The following is a 12378-nucleotide window of genomic DNA, read 5'->3' on the forward strand; positions in this document are numbered from 1 at the left end:
GCTTTGTTGGGAGTCATTTCAAGTTTAAAAAGAAGTTTGTAATTTTCCACATGTGAAAATGGGAGGCAAGGAAGAGTAAGCGTGGACGTCCATATGAAAGCGGTGGAGAATGAACATTTTTTCCTCAAGGAATTAATAACCCAATTTCAGACAAGACTGACCCTCATGAAATAGTTATAAGAACTGCCAAGCAGAGTCTAGCTAGGAGCCAGGATGAGAGACACAGGTAATATATACTGCCAGGTCATAGACAATAGGCTGGAAGAGTCAGGGGCCACGTGAAGATAACGTGGAATCGGAGGTGGGAGGAATCTCCCAGGAGAAATGGTTTCAGCAAGGTTGGAAGATGAGGTAATGAACACAGAACAGTTTAAATTTAGGGGTGAAAAAAATTAGTCACTGTTGAAAATGATGTAGGCAAGTAACTCTTAGAAGAACAAATTCCATTTTTCAAACATAAATGTGTGACAGCTTTCTGTTTTTTTTTTTTTTTTTTTTGCATGTGGCATTGAAAATGCTAAAATAGTCTAAAGTTCAAAAATTGTGACTGATAGAGGGTCTGGCTCAAAAAAACAAAAAAGAAAAACTCACTAACTTTGAAAACTCCATCAACAGATCCAGTCTACTCTATGGAGTCATCAGAGGGGATGAGCTGGACAAGAATTTTCCTCATCTTTTCCTCTCAAGGCATAAAGGCTGAGACAGATCTCGTTTGCAGCCAGAAAGAGAGCAATGTGTGGGGAAACTTGGCTTGGATCTTGGATGTTGAAGAGGCCAACTATTCATCACTTGGGCTGTGGTTACAGAAGACTTTTCCTGAGGGTCAAGGGGACAGGTGAGGAGAAGGTTCTGATGGAGCCATTTACCTCCTTGTGCTTGGGTCAAGGGCTTATGATTATCTGTGTGCAGTGAAGAAAACTGTTCTCAGTAGCTTGGCGTGGGGGAGTGACTGCCTGTCTGAAAGCTGGGTTCTGGGGTGGAGCCCAAGCTTGGTCAAGCTTAGTTCACCAAGAAAGCAGTGGGGGTTGTCGTTCTGATGTCGTTCAAGACCGCCACACCTCATCTCTGCCTATAACAGAATCGCAGGTGTTAACACTGGAGTGACTAATGATTGTGACCTCATTAAAAGAGAAAGGATATTACCTCCTGCTGATTAGAGGGGATGGTAGTCCTGGCTCAGTCACAGCGCAGACAGGCATGGTTGGGTCTGTCCCTCATTTATCTCCTTCTGGTTTTTAAATTGCCAGCAGAGGAGATTTGTGGAAAACCTCTGTGATTTCTCCTTCTCTCGGGGAAATCATCTGGTCCACCCTCCTTTGAGGCACCCACTCCAGGCTAATTGCATTAGCAGTCAGACAGGATTACTGGAGACCTTGTTTCTTGGAGTCGTCTTTCTTCATAAGAGCAAATAATGTACAGCCTGGGTGCATTTCGTTCTCCCTGTGTTGTCAGTTAACTTTGATTTTAAACACTTTTGTAGAGTGGAAGCCCGGAATGATGTAGAATAACAACCACAGAAGGACTTCAGGGTCGGCTCGTCAGTTGCATGTCTCTTTTATGTGCAGCAACTGCTGGTGAATCCCAGCTAGGTCTGCGAGGTCCCTGATCTTGACTTCTCTGCCTCACAATCAAAGCTATTGCCTGTCTTTTTCAACTTTTATTGCTCTTAATTATTCTTACTGACCACTCCACCAATCAAATGGATGATGAGGGATATCTAGAGATTCATGTGTCTATCAAAGACTGTAACCTATGTTGGGACCTCATTTAACTTGTCTACGTCTTAAGTTAAGCTTCTGAGAGACAGACCTAACAGTCCCTTAGTAAAGTTTTACCAATGGGCATACTAGAGGAAACCAGTCTATGTCTTTCTCTGTAAAGCATATATACATACGTGTGTGTGTGTGTGTATATATATATATATTTGTTTATATATTTGCACATACAAAAATATAATTTTATACTTATATTTAAATATGTTTTATATAAAATCATGTGTATATTTCCATATATAAAATATAAATTTATATGTATATATAAATAAAATTATGTGTGTATATTTGCATATATATAAAAATATAATTTGTCATTAAATAGCATATGCTCTTCAGGGGCGCCTGGGTGGCTCAGTTAGTTAAGCGTCCGACTTTGGCTCAGGTCATGATCTCACGGTTCGTGAGTTCGAGGCCTCACGTCAGGCTCTGTGCGGAAAGCTCAGAGCCTGGAAACTGCTTCGGATTCTGTGTCTCCCTGTCTCTCTGCCCCTCCCCCACTAATGCTTTGTCTCTGTCTCTCAAACATAAATAAACATTAATTTTTTTTTTTTTAAATAGTATATGCCCTTCAACAAGTCACTTAACCTTCCTCCTTAGCCTTATTTTCCTGATCAGGAAGCAGTGGTGAATTAGTTGAGTTTTCTTTTCTTCTTAAAAAAAAATTTTTTTAATGTTTATTTTTGAGAGAGAGAGAGTGAGTGAGCATGAGTGGGGGAGGGGCAGACAGAGAGGGAGAGAGAGAATCTCAAGCAGGCTCTGTGCTGTCAGCCCAGAGCCCTATGCGGGGCTCGAACCCACACACTGTGAGATCATGGCCTGAGCCGAAGTCAGGAGCTTAACCGACTGAGCCACTCAGGTACCCCTCTCTCTCTCTTTTTTTTTTTTTTAAATTAGCTGAGTTTTCTTAGACATATAGGTATCTATAGGTATCATATTTTCCTTGTATGTCTCAGAAATGTTTTTTTAAAAAAACACAGCTTCAAATTCACATTTATTTTGCAGTGAACTCTAGCATCTAAGTCAGCAAGAGTCAAGATTTGAAACACTCCCGTCCTTTTCTATTTTGAATTTTCGGAGATGATTTTCTTCCTTTGGCAAAGCCCTTTGGGAATACTGTTCAAAGAGGCAGCTCAGTTAGGGCAGAACCCAAACTCTGGTGTGTGCTCTTTGGCAGGGGGAGTTGACTAGGGATTGTGACTAACCCCTAGCGGCTTCAACTAGGAAACGAGAGCCCGCCCCAAGAAAACAGTTCCAGGACTTTCTACGAGGACGAGGAGGCCACTGGGTTCAGGCATCACTCGGCTCACTTGTGGTTTCTGCTGCTCAATGCTTCTCTAGTTCAAAGAAGGGGCTTCGTGCGGTGATGGCGATGGGCTGAAACTTTGAGGTGACTTTTTTTGAGCATCTCACTGATAGGTCCCAAAGATGCTTCTTTATGATTGAAGTAAAAACAAGACAGAACCAAGTCTGGCCACTGTACTCTCGAGCCTTCATGTGAATTAGATCAGGCGAGTCACAAAGGAAAGCCACAGGTGATATTAAAATGTCATCGAGGAGAGTGACCCCATCGAAAAGGGGGGAGTTTTCTGCCATATGCCACGCAGAACACTCATTTTGACAATCGGCACAGACGAGACCGCCTTTGCAGGAATCTGGGAGTCTAGCAGAGGCGTTCCAGCACCCCGCGAGAACGAAACACGATCCGGGACTGGACACACTGAAGAGGGTAAGAGGAACAATTTCATTTTACCTCTGACCCTTCGGTCAAGTGCCAAGGGAGCCCTTCTCACCAGCGATTTCTCCAGAAGGAAAAGATGAGAGCACGGGAGGGAGCGCCTGCCTTCCCCACGGAGGTGGGGCATTGGTCTTTCCTTCTCTCCCCATCCGGAATGTGAGGGGGGCCGTGGGCCTTGGGTGGGGGTACAGAGAAGGGCTAGGGGCTCTCAGAGGGCATCAGTGGGACCGGAATTCTACGAACTGCTTTTCAGACTCGGTCAAGAAGTCCACCCACAAGCCACCAAGGACACTTTGCCTGCGGCTCTCCCCGGCTGGCCCGTGGGCACCCCAATGCCGCAGACATCTTATTCTGCACACCCCCACTGTGTGGCTGACGCTCCGGGAGCCCCAAAGGCGGTGAGTGGACTTCTTGACTGAGTCTGAAGTCATGAAGCACCCATGATCTCATGAGTCTGAAGCACCCATGAGCTCATGGGTCTGCAGCACCCACGATCTCATGATCTCATGGTTGGTGAGTCCGAGTCCCCCATCGGACTCTCTAGCCTCAGGGCGGAGCCTGCTTCAGATCCTCTGTCTCTCTGTCTCTCTCTGTCTCTCTCTCTCTGCCCCTCCCCCACTTGCTCTCTCTCAAAAAGAAATAAAAATCAAAAAGAGAAAAAATTCCCTCCCAAGAGGAGACAAAAGGTGCGAAACGGGGGTACCCGCAGAAATGGTCTGCCCAGCTGTGGGATCCCTCACAGGCCAGACAGGAGAGATTTCTCTTACGCAGCCAGACAGTAAAGCCTGGAGGAGGTGACCGCTGCTTCAAATGGGAAGACTTCAAGCAAACTAGAGCAAGTGTTAATTCAGTTTAGAGAGAGAATGATAAACCTATACATCTCTGACGCGTTGGGCGAAATAAGACAAAAGCCAGATCGACTGCTTTTCCTCTGGCGCCTGCCTGATTCCCACCTGGACCGCACCCCACAGTTTCATTAGTGCAGCAGAGGGGTGCCTGGGTGGCTCGGTCGGTGGAGTATCCAACTCTTGATTTCCGCTCAAATCGTGATCTCGCAGTCGTGTGATCGAGCCCCCTATCAGGCTCTGCACTGACAGTGCGGAGACTGCTCGGGATTTTCTCTTCCTCTCTCTCTGCCAGTCCCCCACTCACACACACACACACTCTCTCTCTCTCTCTCTCTCTCTCTCTCTCAAAATAAATAAATAAACATCAAAAAAAAGTTCAGCACAGGCAGAAAGTTTGGGAGTTGATAAATGTAAATAACCTCAAGGATTGTCTCACATACCACAATTTTCCTGAACTTGGTATAGACTCAGAGAAGAGTCTGGAATTACTGACCTTTGCAACTGACATTGCCACACTGAAAGTTTTTTCAAACTAATTGGTAAAAATGTTGTTCAGAGTGACTTGCGTTAGACTGGATATAATGTGTGATTTTTTTTTAAAAATGTTTATTTATTTATTTATTTATTAAAAAAAATTTTTTTTTCTTAATGTTTATTTATTTTTGAGACAGAGAGAGACAGAGCATGAACGGGGGAGGGTCAGAGAGAGGGAGACACAGAATCTGAAACAGGCTCCAGGCTCTGAGCTGTCAGCACCGAGCCCGACGCGGGGCTCGAACTCACGGACTGTGAGATCATGACCTGAGCCGAAGTCGGCTGCCCAACCGACTGAGCCACCCAGGCGCCCCAAATGTTTATTTATTCTTGAGAGAGAGACAGTGTGAGCAGGAGAGGGGCAGAGAGAGAGAGAGGGAGATACAGAACCCGAAGCAGGCTCCAGGCTCTGAGCCATCAGCACTGAGCCCGACGTGGGGCTCGAACTCACGAACCGTGAGATCGTGACCTGAGCCGAAGTCGGACGCTCAGCTGACTGAGCCACCCAGGCGCCCCTATAATGTGTGATTTTTTATTGAGAAACATTTTGAATAAGTCTAAAACATGTCTTTTTTGAATAACACTTTTCAGTTGGGAATAAGTGCAAATTCACCCTTTATTTTACATTTAGTTTGTTTAGACTAAACTAGGGCTTGGCAAACTATAGCTAGTTGACTAAATCTGGTTGATCACCTGATTTATACAACCTCTGATCTGAGACTAAAATTGTTAACTGATTGAGAAAAAGCAAAAGAAGACTCTTTTGTGACATGTGAAAATGATGTGAGATTCTAATTTCCATAAATAAAGTTTTATTGGAACACACAATAGATAAAATGTAATTTAAGAAAATTTGACAATATTTATTAAAATTTAGGGGTGCCTGGCTGGGTCAGTTGCTGGAGCATGCACCTCTTGACCTCAGGGTGGTGAGTTCAAGCCCCACGATGGGCACCGGGCTTACTTTTTTTTTTTTTAATGTTTATCTATTTTTGAGAGAGAGTGACTGAGTGTGAGTGGGGACGGGTAGGGAGAGACAGGGAGACACAGAATCGGAAGCAGGCTCCAGGCTCTGAGCTGTCAGCACAGAGCCCGAGTCGGGCCTTGAACTCTCGGAACTGTGAGATCTTGACCTGAGCTGAAGTTGGACGCTCAAGTGACTGAGCCACTCAGGCGCCCCTGTAAAGCTTACTTAAAAAAAAAAAAAAAAATTGATGCAGCAGGTTTCACTTTTTCCTGCAAATGTTCTCACATGGATGTGCACATATTTATGTACAGGGACATTCCTTGCAGCATTACTCGCGATGGTAAAATACAGAAACAACCTAAACGCTCATGAACCCAAATGCTCAGTCACACACATGAACACTGTGTGCACAGTGGAAAGCATGGTCATAGATCCATATGTATGGAATAATTCCCAGGTGTATTCGTTTCCTATTTAATGGTAGTAACGAAGGGCCACAAACTTAGTGCCTTAAAACAAACAACTTTTGGGGCGCCTGGGTGGCGCAGTCGGTTGGGCGTCCGACTTCAGCCAGGTCACGATCTCGCGGTCTGTGAGTTCGAGCCCCGCGTCAGGCTCTGGGCTGATGGCTCGGAGCCTGGAGCCTGTTTCCGATTCTGTGTCTCCCTCTCTCTCTGCCCCTCCCCCGTTCATGCTCTGTCTCTCTCTGTCCCAAAAATAAATAAATGTTGAAAAAAAAAATTAAAAAAAAAAACAAACAACTTTCTTATATTACATAGATAGAGGTTGGAAGTCTAGTATCAGGTTCATTGAACCGGAGTCAAGGCTTTGGCATGGTTGATTCCTTCTGGAGTTTCCAGGGAAGAATCCTTTTTCTTTTCAGCTTCTAGGGCCACTCTTGTTCCTTGGCTCGTAGGTCCTTCCTTGATCTCAAATCTTTGACTTTCTGACCTGCACCTTCCATCACCTTCCATGATCTTTAAAGACTCTGCCTCCGCCCTGCCCTGGGCCCACCAGGATAATCCACGCAATTCCGGAATGATCTCTTCTCAGGGCCCTTTATTCAATCATACGTACACAGTCCTGTTTGCCAAATAAGGCTTGTAGGTTTTGGAAATTAGCATGTGGACATCTTTGGGAGGATATAATTTAGTCTTACAAACTAGAATATACTTTTAGGCAAGCATAGAGCAAGGTACATAACAGCGTGAATGGGACACTATCATTTGTGTTAAAAAAAAGGCGGGATAGGTATCTAATCTATACTCTTGAATTGATATAGACTATCTTTTTAAAAAAAAATTTTTTTTTTAATTTATTTATTTTTGACAGAGACAGAGTACAAGCATGAGCTGGGGAGGGACAGAGAGAGAGAGGGAGACACAGAATCCGAAGCAGGTCCCAGGCTCCGAGCTGTCAGCACAGAGCCCGATGCAGGGCTTGAACTCATGAACCGTGAGATCATGACCTGGGTCAAAGTCGGACGCTTAACCGACTGAGCCACCCAGGCGCCCCTATATAGACTATCTTCGACAAGATACCTGGGAATCTGGGAACAGAGATTTTGGGGCTGGATGGAGGTCATGAGTGGGAAAAGTTGCCTTTTGTTATTTTTTACATTGCACATAGAATTGGCTTCTATTCTATAGAAATCAAACCATGGTTCTGGTCTCTTTCTTACCAAACCTTCACAAGACTTTCGATTGGCAGGTCCTTGTCTGGTTTTATCTTTTGGTCACTAGCCTGTGCTGTTAATATGAGAGAAAGTAAAAGAGGGGTAGGAAAAAACAAGTTGAAGGACAATCACCAAACTGGTTTTCAGTGCCAAGAGTATGGAACACTGACTCGCCTTTTACCTTTAAGACTCCATGGGAGAACCAGCTGAAACCGTGCCTCCCAGGGTTAAGGAGGTTGAAACTAGAAGAAAGTTCAAAGCTTGTTTTGCAGAGAACTGTTTCTCCCCAGTCAGCTATTGTGTCATTTTTCAGAGCCCTTAACGAATCCACTGTCTCTGCAGAAGCCCGGACTCAAGGTCAGCTGATAATGGTTCCAGCCTACGAACTAACGAGGAAGGCCTTGGATTCCTTACCAGAGATAAGGAGCCCAAGACCCCATCCAGTTTATATTGGCTCTCACAGCACGCCCATAGCTCCTGCTCCTCGTCCTAAAATAATCTCCTGACTCAGGGGCTGAATTTAGCCTCCTTCTGATGTGAGGTCTCCACCCAGAATGAACATGGGATGTATGTTACATATACGTTTGTTTAATGCACATGCTCTATCCGTCCCCGAGGCTAGCCACATTTCCCCACCCTTTTCATCACTGTGTTTGTCATCTCAACCCCTATGATCATAGAAGGCTTGTTCTCTCCCTCTGCGGGGAGGCCGATTTGAGGCTGGCCATGCAGGGTCCGGGTTTAGCTGCCTCTTCCTGGCTGCAAACCTGATGTCTTTGGCTTTGCTGTGTTGGGCAGACATACTCGGTTTTTGTTACACGACTACTTTCCTCCACACCTATCTTCTGTACAATCAGTGCTCTTGGGCCTTTAAGCCTCTTGAAAGTGGCTCTCGGCCAAGATTCATCAGAAAGCAAAGCAAACTATATCCTGAGCTCTGAGACAGCACTGTTTTTCGAAATTCTTTGAGGACACCCAGGAAAGAGATGTCTCCTGGTTTCCATTCCATTTTAAGGTCGATTTCTGGGGCGCCTGGGTGGCTCAGTCGGTTGAGCTTCCGACTTCGGCTCAGGTCACGATCTCACGGTCTGTGAGTTTGAGCCCCGTGTCGGGCTCTGTGCTGACAGCTCAGGGCCTGGAGCCTGCTTCCGATTCTGTGTCTCCCTTTCTCTCTGCCCCTCCCCCATTCATGCTCCGTCTCTCTCTGTCTCAAAAATAAATAAACATTAAGGTCGAGTTCTCAGAGCGTAACATCACTTCAGAGCTACAAGGACTTCCAAATCATCGGGCTCAAACTTCTCCTTTCAGGAATGAGGAAACTGAGGTTGCTGTGGGTGAGATGAGCTCATGTTCAGTAACAAGTGCAGCCGATGAAGCCCAGGAAATACCTGCAGCGCGTGGACACAGGCCAGGCCTCCAGCAGGGCAGTGGGGGAGGGGGGTGGGCTGCAGAGATGAGAAGACACGGCCTGCCCTCAAGGAGCTCCCAGTTACAAACTGCTGTCGAGAAGGGTGGGCAAGGGGACCGGGTTCGAGAAGCCACGCTCCTGGGTAAATAAACGACCAGTCTCACGCAGTGCGCGGGGCCGTGAACGAACTGAGACAGATGTGTTACTGTTGGCCAGGAGCTGGCATCTCAGGACAAGGGAGACAGAACACAGTGGAAACACTCGGCATTTGCAGGGTCCACGTGTGGCTCTGTAGCTGTGGAGCGTAAAGAGCAAAGACCCGGGGCGCCCGGGTGGCTCAGTCGGTTGAGCGTCCGACTTCGCTCGGGTCACGATCTCACGGTCCGTGAGTTCGAGCCCCGCATCAGGCTCTGTGCTGACAGCTCAGAGCCTGGAGCCTGCTTCCGATTCTGCGTCTCCCTCTCTCTCTGTCCCTCCCCCGTTCATGCTCTGTCTCTCTCTGTCTCAAAAATAAATAAATGATAAAAAAAAATTAAAAAAGAAAAAAAAGAGCAAAGACCAAAGTGGGCAAGGAAGTTGAAAAACAGACGGGGCAAGATCATGAGAGATCTTGTACGTGTGTCGATTTTTTTTTTTACCAGGATTAGAAGCATTGACAGACTTTCTGTAAAGAACCACATACTAGATGCTTTAGGTTTTGCAGGCAACATATATCTCTGTATGCACATATACCTTTTTTTTTTGTTTTTGTACGGTCCTTAACTATGCAATAACCATTCTTTTTAAAATTTTTTGAATTCTTAAAAATTTTTTTTTAACGTTTTCTTTTTGAGAAACAGAGAGACAGAGTGTGAGTGGGGGAGGGACAGAGAGAGAGGGAGACACAGATTCGAAGCAGGTTCCAGGCTCTGAATTGTCAGCACAGAGCCTGACGTGGGGCTCGAACCCACGAATCGCGAGATCGTGACCTGAGCCCAAGTCAGAGGCTCAACCAACTGAGCCACCCAGGCGCCCTGCAAAAACCATTCTTAACTTGCAGGCTGGACTTAGTTCACAGGTCATAGTTTGCTGACCCGCATAGATGATGAGAAGCCATTGGAGACTTTTGTTTTACTTTAAAAAAATTTAGGTGTAGTTATCACGCAGTGTTATGTCAGTTTTAGGCGTACAATATAATGATTCAACAATTCTATACATTTTTCAGGGCTCATCGTGATGAATGTACTCTTAATCTCCTTCACCTATCCCTCTACCTGCCTCCCCTCTGGTAACGTCCAGTTTGTTCTCTATTGTGGAGTCTGTTTCTTGGTTTGTCTCTTTTTTTTCTTTGCTCATTTGTTTTCTTCCTTAAATTCCACATATGAGTGAAATCATATGGGGTTTGTCTTTCTCTGACTGACTTATTTCATTTAACATACTCTAGACATGTCATGGCAAATGCCAAGATTTCATTCTTTTTTGTGGCTGAATAATATTCCATCATGCACACGCACACGCGCACACACACACACACACACACCCCACTCCTTTATCCACTCATGTATCAATGGATATTTAGGTTGCTTCCATATCTTGGCTATTGTCAATAATGCTGCCATAAACATAAAGGTGCATATATCTTCTCAAATTGGTGTTTTCATTTTCTTCAGGTAGCAGTGTGATTATGGGTTTATAGGGTGATTCTATTGGTAATATTTTGAGGAACTTCCATACTGTTTTCCACAGTGGCTCCACTAGTTTGCATTGCCATTTTTTTTTAATGTTTATTTTTGAGAGAGATAGAGAGACAGAGAGTGAGCAGGGGAGGGACAGAGAGAGAGAGGAAGACATAGAATCTGAAGCATTTCCAGGCTCTGAGCTGTCAGCATAGAGCCCTATGAGGGGCTTGAACTCACAAACTGCATGAGCATGACCTGAGCCGAAGTCGGACGCTCAACCGACTGAGCCACCCAGGCGCCTGGCCATTGGAGACTTTTTTCTAAGTTTACTTATTTATTTTGAGAGAGAGAGACAGAGAGAGACAGAGAGAGCAAGAGAGAGCGTGCGTGCACAAGTTGGAGAGGGGCAGAGAGAGAGGGAGCGAGAGAATCCCAAGGAGGCTCTGCACTCTCAGCGTGGAGCCTGATATGGGGCTTGAACCCACCAACTGTGAGACTGAGACCTGAGCCGAAACCAAGAATCATATGCTCAACCAACTGAGCCACCCAGGCACCCCACGACCCGAGGCGTTTCAGCAGGAAATGACATCATCAGATTTGAACATTGGAAAGATTGCTCTGGTGGCAGAGGCTGGGGGTTGGAGGGAGAGTTAGGTGGGAAGGGACATGTCAAAGAAGACCGCTAGGGAGGCTAATCATAATGGTCCCGGGGGGGAATAATGAGGGCCAGAACCAGGGTGGTGGTAGTGATGCCCCTTCTTGACAGCTGGGCTGAAACCAGGCACACGTGAGTGAATGAACGTGGCGTTACCTTTCTCTCCCTCCTCCTACCAGCTCTTCTTGTCCACTGGGGGTGAGGGTGGCAAATGGTGGAAGGCTGCCATGTGGCCCCCTCTATCCAGGCACGGCTTCGCCCTGGGGAACACTGTAAGTCCTCTGAGCGGGACCCCCTTTTCCCGGCACCCCCAGGGGGGGAGTCCACGTCTCTTTCTTCCTGCTGGGACTCACCCTGGGGTACGCTGACCTTCCTTTCCTTTGGAGTCAAAGAGCCTCCCTTCCTCTTCAAAACAAGCATTGCCAGAGGATCTCTTACTACAGGTGCCAGCACCATGTCTGGGGACTTTTTCCAACTTTATTCTAATTTCCCAGAGTGCCTGGCAGCTCGAGTGTTACGCTTTTCACTCGTCTCTTTTGTTCACCACCCAGAGGAGCTTCCTGTTTCAGCTGTAAAAGGTAGGACGAGAGCAAAGGGGCCCTGAGTGGGGTTTAAGTCCCGACTTTTCCTTAGCTGGGTGCTGATTACATCGTCCTTCTTGTGGGAACAGGTGCCGCCTCCCAACAGACGACTTGTGTCCATGCTCTTTGCGTGTTTTCTGTCACTTAGATTTCTCATGCTATTTATTGCCCCGTTTCCCTTTTGTCCCAGGGCCCATCTCTTCCTCCCTTATCTGTGAGTCCCCGTCTCAGCTCTCGAGGGTTATCTTTCTCCCCCCAGGACATGGATACCTTTTTCAAGATTTCCCCGTGCAGTTCCCAGGGTAGGCTTCCCGCCCTTTTTACCTTTCTTTCCTTCTCAAATGCTTTAGTGCAATTTCTCGGATTACGTCTCTAACGAGAGGAGGGCACGTTCTGATGAGCACGGGTTTTTAAATGCTTCCAATATAACTAACAACAGAATGAATATTCTACTTTCTTCCCCCCCCACCCCACCCCAGGTTTCACCGGAGAAACATTTGTTACTGAATTTGAGGAGATAAGGGTTTCCCTTCAGCTATACT

The 12378-nt window shown here is 46.2% G+C and overlaps 1 non-coding gene across 1 annotated transcript; it reads right to left on the reverse strand.

Annotated features, from left to right (window-relative positions):
- Positions 1–9867: 9867 nt before the first annotated feature.
- Positions 9868–9952, reverse strand: TRNAP-UGG (transfer RNA proline (anticodon UGG)). The gene has a single exon. It is a non-coding gene; the product is annotated as a tRNA-Pro (tRNA).
- Between the last annotated feature and the right edge of the window lie 2426 nt (positions 9953–12378).

The sequence above is a fragment of the Lynx rufus genome, unplaced genomic scaffold, assembly GCF_022079265.1.
Source record: "Lynx rufus isolate CCGP_SWC_20201006 ecotype Redwood Valley unplaced genomic scaffold, mLynRuf1.p SCAF_7, whole genome shotgun sequence".
NCBI classification, from domain to species: Eukaryota; Metazoa; Chordata; class Mammalia; order Carnivora; family Felidae; genus Lynx; species Lynx rufus.